At 41.1% G+C, this 7,972-nt stretch overlaps 1 pseudogene; it reads left to right on the forward strand.

Annotated features, from left to right (window-relative positions):
• The first annotated feature begins 2,563 nt into the window (after positions 1-2,563).
• On the forward strand, positions 2,564-4,977 carry LOC138143171 (CTP synthase 1 pseudogene; annotated as a pseudogene).
• The last annotated feature ends 2,995 nt before the right edge of the window (positions 4,978-7,972 follow it).

The following is a 7,972-nucleotide window of genomic DNA, read 5'->3' on the forward strand; positions in this document are numbered from 1 at the left end:
CATATAAACATATATATTTATTATATATTTTAAAATTTAATTTACATTTTTATTATATAATTTTAAAATATTAAATATTTTTAATTTAAAATATTTTATTGTTTAAAAATGCTGTCATCTGAGCCTTCAGTGAGTTATAATCTTTTTGCTGGTGGAGGGTCTTGCCTCCTTTTTGATGGCTGCTGATTGATCAGAGTGGTGGTTGGGAAAGGATGGTGTAACTGTGACAATTTCTTAAAATAAGATAGCAATGAAGTTTGCCACATTAATTGACTTTTTTTTTTCATGAAAGTCTCCTCTGTAGCACGTGATGCTGTTGGACAGTAATCTGTAGTAGAACTTCTTTCAAAATTAGAGTAAATTAGGTGTGGGGGCCTGCAGCCTTGAGGTTACATGTGGTCTTCTAGGTCCTTGGGTGCTGCCTTTTGGCTCAGTTCAAGCTTTATAGGACAAATCCTTTTATTGAGGGGATTTGTACTGTACTTGGACTAAGCCAAAGGGGCACACTTGAGGACCAAAAGGGCCACATGTGGCCTTGAAGTTGCAGGTTCCCCATGTGTGTGTGTATGTGTGTGTATGTGTGTATGTGTGTGTATGTGTGTATGTGTGTGTATGTGTGTGTATGTGTGTGTGTATGTGTGTGTATGTGTGTGTGTATGAAGTGGGGTGCACCCTAATGCTGCTTTGTCAACTAAGTTCAGTGATATTTTTCAGTATTGTTGTGTCTCAGGGAATAGGGAGGCCTCAGGTAGGGAAGAAAGAGTGGAGGATGGACAGTTGGTGGAGCGATCGGAATAAACACAAAATTTATCATTTAGGTTCAATCTCTTATATGGGTGTGGTTTATGGTGCCCCAAACAATTATGATAGTAACATCAAAGATGGCTGATCACAGATCACTGTAACAGATACAATAATGAAAAGGACTGAAATATTGTGAGAATTACCAAAAGGTGACACAGAGACATCACGCGAGCACATGCTGTTGGAAAAATGGTGCCAGTTGACTTGCTCAATGCAGGGTTGTCCCAACCTTCAATTTGTTAAAAAACAAAATAACCATGTCTGCAAAACACAGTAAAGTGAGGTATGCCTGTAGACATGACCTATGGTTATAAAACTATATGATTTCTATAGTCTCAGATGTTTTCATTACATAATAGCTTGAGAATTTCTATCTTGTCGATAATATTGACACTGACTTCAGCTTGTCATTCATGAAGTATGATATTATTTTTACTTTTGTGTGTATGTATGCATACAGATAGGAACATGTATTATGAAGTCAACTAATATTTGTTGAAAGTTTAATCCTGATAGTTTACACTTAACAGAATATTTTCCTTACAAGGTCCTAGTAAGGTAAGTAACTGTAAGTATTATCATCCCCATTTTACAGATAAGGAAATTGAGGCTTAGAGGGGTGGAATCTCTTGCCTAGGGTCACATTCAATTCCTTTCAAAACTGGTTTTCTAAAGCAGGTCTTCTGATGGTCATTAGAGTATTTTTTCAATCACCTCCCAAGGTCTCTTTGTTGCTTCCCTACTATAAACAAAGAGTTATGCTTCTCACTGGGATACAAGAAGGAATCTTTTCTCCAAGGCATAACAAGATACCTGGGAAAGCTGATCGCAAGGTCATAGATTTGGGGTTAGAAGGGCTTTCACCAAGCATCTAGTACAACTCACATGTTTTACAAGTAAGGATGCTGAGGCCCAGTAAGGGAAAATAGCTATTAAGTGGCAGGTCTGAGAATGGAAACCCTGGGTTCAAGGGGCTCTGACCCCTTATTCTATAAGAAGGTATGTACATAATGTTACAAGGGAGCACTTGTTGAGTGTGATAACTGGTATAGAGGATTAGTGCTTCAGGAGTGTAGGGGAGAAAGACGTTGCTGTGGGTTAGTACTCTGGGAAAAGCTTGGTGGGGCATGTAAGTTCCTCTTCAAAGGGGACTAAACTGAGATAAGAGGAAATGGGATAGAGATACAGATCAAGATATACCCAGTTACATAATTTGGCCAACTTGCAAAAAAAGAGCTTGCCAATCAGAAATTTGGCAAGAGGAACAAACCTAAATGCAGAGAAAAACTTTATTCTAGAATTAAAAAATAATGAAGCTGTTTTTCCTTATTAAAAAGTGCTTGTTGCATTAAAAACAGTAAATGAAAATCTGGTTAATAAATTTCTCATTATTTTAACTTAATGAAAGGTGTTTTTTTTAATTCCCATTGAATTCACAATCTGTTAATGTATTCTAACAGAAAACTTTTAAAAATTGTTCTTTGTGTTGTTCTACATCTGCTGGTTCCATCAGTGTGGGGAATTTTTGGTGTGAAACACTTTTGAGCCTGGAAGATAGGCAATTTTTCGTTCCAGAGAGTTGCCCGTGACCATACAGCCAGTATGTATCAGACAGAAAAACTGACCCTAAGTCTTCCTGACTTCAGCCGTCTAGTCACTAAACTCCAACTCATACTTCAATAAAATGTTTCTAAAATAATTTTCCTGGAATCTGGCTGATTTTGGACTTTTCATCTCCCCATCTACAGCAGCAGCTGTTGGCAGTGTCTGCATCTGGAGCCAAAGATTGGATGAAGATGCTCTTGAAAAAGCCCAGTAAAAAAAGCTACACCATGCCTAAGAGAAACTTCTTGAGCACCCCATAGTAGGAAGAAAAAAGACTTCTACCAACCAGGAGCTGTGAGGTCTTTTTGAATAAAATGAAGTACATTCTAGTCACTGGTGGTGTTATCTCAGGAATTGGAAAGGTGATCATTGCCAGTAGTGTTGGGACAATTTTGAAATCATGTGGCTTCCATGTAACTTCAAATAAAATTGACCCATATATCAATATTGATGCTGGGACATTCTCCCCTTATGAACACGGTGGAGTTTTTGTGCTTGATGATGGTGGGGAGGTAGAGCTTGACCTGAGCAATTATGAACGGTTCCTTGACATCTGCCTCACCAAGGACAATAACCTGACCACTGGAAGGATTTACCAATATGCTATTAACAAGGAACGTAAAGGAGACTACTTGGGAAAAACTGTGCAAGTTGTCCCTCATGTCACAGACACAATACAAGAGTGGATAATGAGGCAGGCGTTAATTTCTGTAGATGAAGATGGCATAAAACCTCAAGTATTCACGACTGAGTTTGGAGGGACGGTAGGAGATATAGAAAGCATGCATGCACTTCCTTGAAGCCTTCTACCAGTTTCAATTCAAAGTCAAACAAGAAAACTTCTGCAACATTCATGTCAGCCTAGTTCCACAGCCAAGCTCTACAGGTGAACAGAACACTAAACCTACACAGAATAGTGTTCGTGAACTCAGAGGACTTGGACTTTCACCAGATTTGGGATGTGCTGATGCTCCAAACCTCTAGACACCTCAGTGAAGAAGATATCCATGTTCTGTCCTGTCGAGCCAGAGCAAGTGATCTGTGTCCATGATGTTTCTTCCATTTACCGAGTCCCTCTGTTACTAGAAGAGCAGGGTGTTGTGGATTACTTCCTTAGAAGGCTTGACCTTCCAATTGAGAGGCAACCAAGAAAGAGGCTGATGAAGTGAAAGGAAATGGCTGACAGGTAAGATCGTTTACTAGAGACTTGCTTCATTGCTCTAGTTGGCAAATACACCGAGTTCTCAGACTCCTACGCCTCCGTCATTAAAGTCCTGGAACATTCTGCCCTTGCCATCAACCACAAGCTGGAGATAAAGTATATAGATTCAGCTGACTTGGAACCAAGTACTTTACAAGAAGATCCTGTCTGATATCATGAAGCCTGGCAGAAACTCTGTAGTGCCAATGGAGTGCTGGTTCCAGGAGGATTTGGTGTTCGAGGAACAGAAGGGAAAATTCAAGCCATCTCCTGGGCATGGAAACAGAAAAAATCTTTCTTAGGTGTGTGCTTAGAAATGCAACTGGCAGAAGTTGAATTTTAACGAAGCGTTCTGTGTTGGCAAGATGCCAATTCAACAGAGTTTGACCCTAAGACCAGTCATCCTGTGGCAATTGACATGCCAGAACACAATCCTGGACAAATGGGTGGCACCATGAGACTTGGCAATAGGAGGACCCTCTTCCAAATGAAAAACTCAATCATGAGAAAGCAGTACGAGGATCCTGATTACTTGGAGGAAAGACATCAGCACAGGGTTGAGGTGCATCCAGTCTTAAAGAAGTGTTTGGAAGAACAAGGCTTGAAGTTTGTGGGCCAAGATGCTGAAGGAGAGCGAATGGAGATTGTGGAGCTGGAGGATCATCCATTTTTTGTTGGTGTTCAGCATCATCCTGAGTTCTTGTCCAGACCCATCAAGTCATGTCCCCCTTACTCTGGCCTCCTGTTAGCCTCAGCTGGAAGATTGACTCCCTCACTCTCACCAGAGAGGCTGCAGACTCTCTTCTAGGGACACCTATGGTGACCGGAGTGGGAGCAGCTCCCCTGACTCTGAAATCACTGAGTTGAAGTTTCCATCAATAAATCATGACTGATGCCTGGGACAGCTCTACCATGGGAGCCATTGGATTTGGATGGAATTTACAGCCTTGAATTCACTCTCAGCATTTATGTTTTTTAATTAAAATTATTTTATTACAGGGGAAAAAAGACATTTCCCAAACTTTGTCACTTATTGCATGTCCCATCATGTAGACTTGGATATTCCCCTCCTCTCCCTTCTGTAACGCACTGCCCCATTTCCAGGCCCTAAGTAGTATGTTGGGGTTCCTAGGGAGAAAACAGAAGGAAAGCTTCAGAGGTACTGGGTGGCAGGGATGGCTTAGGAAGCCCTTTTCTTGAAAAAGTACTATTTCTTTCTCTTCCTGCCACTGATGGAGATGCTGATAGGTCCTGTGTGCCCAGCCCTCTAGTCTCTGGATGGCATGGAACACGGGGCCATTTGAACTTTCTCATGCCACCAAGGGAGAAAAAATCCAAGGAAGATTGTGATCTGCCCTGAGCTGGGATGGGGATCAGCCCCACCTGGGCCTAATGTACTTGGTGTGAATCACGTGAAACTCCATTAACCCCAAAGCCTTAGGCTGCCTGTTCAACCTGCCTTCAAGACCAGGGGAGTCCTCCTTGCATCAAGGGGTGGCTTTTAAAAGGAACATAGAGGGGTGGCCAGGTGGCTCAGTGAGTAAGAGCACCGGCCCCAGAGTCAGAATGACCTGGGGGATCGAATCTGGGCTCAGATACTTAGCACCACACCCAGAAATAACTGGCCGTGTAACCTTGAGCAAGTTACTTAACCCCAATTGCTTTTAAAAAAATAAAAAAAAAAGGAACATAGAACTGCCTCTCAGGCCCTTGGAGGGGAGTGACAAGCTTTGCCTTTTTAAAAAAAGAGAAGCATGAGGGGAGCTCTTCCCAAATGATGTTAATGCAAGTGTAAGGTGCTATTTTCTTGTGTGTTGTTACTAGGGATGGAGCTGCCTCCCCATAGTCCTCTAGTCAGACTTTGTGTATTTTGTCAATGGAATAAAAACAAAATACCCAGTTAAAAATAAAATAAAATAAAATAATTTCCCTAAACACTTGAAAGAATCTTTTCTTTGAGCATAGGCAGGTCCCACTCATCTCCCTGTAAATCGAGTGGTTTGTATTAATAATAAGGTAAAAAGCATCATTATTAACCTCAATCAACGTCATCATTAGCAGCAGCAGCATGATTATTATTGTTGTTATTATGTGTACTTCATATTTATCATAATGGTAGGCTAGCCTACATATATAAATGAGGCACAAAAAGTCTCTTTAATCAGCTCTCTTTCCTTCCTTGTATAATAATAATACTAATAATAGTACATTTGCATAAAGCACTTTGAGATTTGCAAATATTTTCCATGCATTATTTCATTTGATCCTCTCAATAACCCTGGAAGAAGATGATATTATTAAGCCCATTTTACAGATGATTAGACTAAGGGTCAGACAGGTTAAGTTACTCAACCTGAATCACACAACTAGCAGTTGTCCGAGGTAGGATACAAGCCCAAATCTTCCAGACTACATGTCCAATACTGTAATCATTAGACAACACTGTCTCCTTTTATGTATAGAACTGTCCAGAACTATATTTGATTTCCATAGCTTAAAGGGTTTAGAATAAGTAAATTGCTGACTTGAAAGTGATTGCTTCCTTATTATATGGAGGTTCCTAATGGTAGAATTGGATACTGTTAACATTATAAATTGAGGGGAAAATATAATCTGCTTAATACTAATAACAAAAATTCACATTTTCATAGTGTTTTAAGGGGGTGACAAAGCCCACTCTCTCCCAGCAAACCTGTGAGATCAAGACCTCACTCTGCTCAGCTATGATTCCTGGGCTCCGTATTGCACAAGAGAATACTGCTGACCCTGACTTTAAGCTGTCACCAGTCTTGTGTTAAAATCATGATCCCATTAGCCATGGAACTATTAATCTTCTTATAGACTTTTAGACAGCAAACCACAGACGGTGAAATAACAGCCAGTTGGGAGTGATGAAATTTTAAAAGGGTTCAGCTGAGAAGCCTGGTGTGTGAAACCACCACAACAAAGGTTTACCTTGTGTAAAAAACACATGATTTACATGATAGGTACACACACATGTGCTGACTAAAACATGCAGAGGAATTAGAAGGAATAGGGAAAGTGTGTGAGAGAATTCTGAAATGCCAATGTTCCTCTTGCCTCCCATTACTAAGGACTGGAAGAGAAGGCCAAAAAACCTTTGGTCCCACAGAAACTCCGTCCAGTCTCTAGCATGTTCCTCAGCATTCCCTATGCTTATCAATACCAGCTGTGATGCAGCCATCTGCAACATGGCTGAAAGAACCCAGGCCTGGGGCTTAAGGTTGGAAGGTTTCCATTTTCCGTAGCACTCTTACTTGCTTGTTATTATAATGGGGATTGTAATAGCTAACAGTGTGGACCTGAGAAGTAGAAGACCCTTAAAGGAAAAGGAGCGCACTTACATATAGATAATCCTTTTTTTTCCTCATCAGTGTTGGAGTAGGGAGTACTTAGCATGGTACTTGTCAAATAGTAGGTGTTTAGTAAATACCGTATCTGTTGATCAATTGGGCACTAAACCAGGAGTAAAATCTGGCACCATTATGGACACCGAGTCATAAGATCAAGGATTTAGAACTGCAAAGAATCATAAAAGCTGTTTGATCCAACCGTCTCATTTTACAGATGAGGAAACTGAGGCTCAGGAAAGTTACATGTTTTGCCTATGATCATACAGCTAGTGTCTGAGGTGGGAGGACACAGTGATATAGGAGTGATGAATGGGGGGCAAGGAGGTGATAAGGACTCTGAGTTACCAGGAGAAATGGATCAGAGTAGGTTAGGCAAGGCTCCATGGAAAGGGGTTGGTAGATTATGGATACACAGAGAGGAAGGGGAAAGCAATTCCTGGTTGGGAGGTGAATGGTGTGAACAGAAGCAAGGAGGCAGAACAGTGCGTAAATCTGTCAGTTCCAAACTGTCCTCTATGGCAAGAAGAGAGGAATAAGTTCCACTAATAATAAGCCTGCATCTGAATGCGTATGAGAGAAGGGATCCTGGGAGAGTTTCTGAGAGCTGCCTTAATGCCTCAGGTCAGTGCCATAAAATTGACATAAGTTAGATAAAAGAGCTATTTGGGGCTGCCTGGAATACTTGGAAGTTCTACTTCCTGGGAGAAAAACTAGACATGGTCAGGTAGGGGGATGGATCATCAGGGAATCTGGGATTCTGAGAATCCATGAGTGAGATGTAAAGGTCAGGCAATGACAAAGTCTGCGATCCAGGTCATGGGGGTTCTAGCCAAAGGTGAGTATTCATGGCCTCCTTAAGTTCCAGTCAGTCGAATCTGTGGTAAAACCAACTCGACTCTAAAAGGGCCTTTTATTCTGAGGTGTTTCCAGGTCTGTGTGTATGTGTGTGTGTGTGTGTGTGTGTGTGTGTGTGTGTGTGTGTGTGTGT

This window comes from Petaurus breviceps, unplaced genomic scaffold (assembly GCF_028583685.1).
Source record: "Petaurus breviceps papuanus isolate PSGF00001 unplaced genomic scaffold, PetGlider_PUasm1.0 138, whole genome shotgun sequence".
Classification (NCBI taxonomy): domain Eukaryota; kingdom Metazoa; phylum Chordata; class Mammalia; order Diprotodontia; family Petauridae; genus Petaurus; species Petaurus breviceps.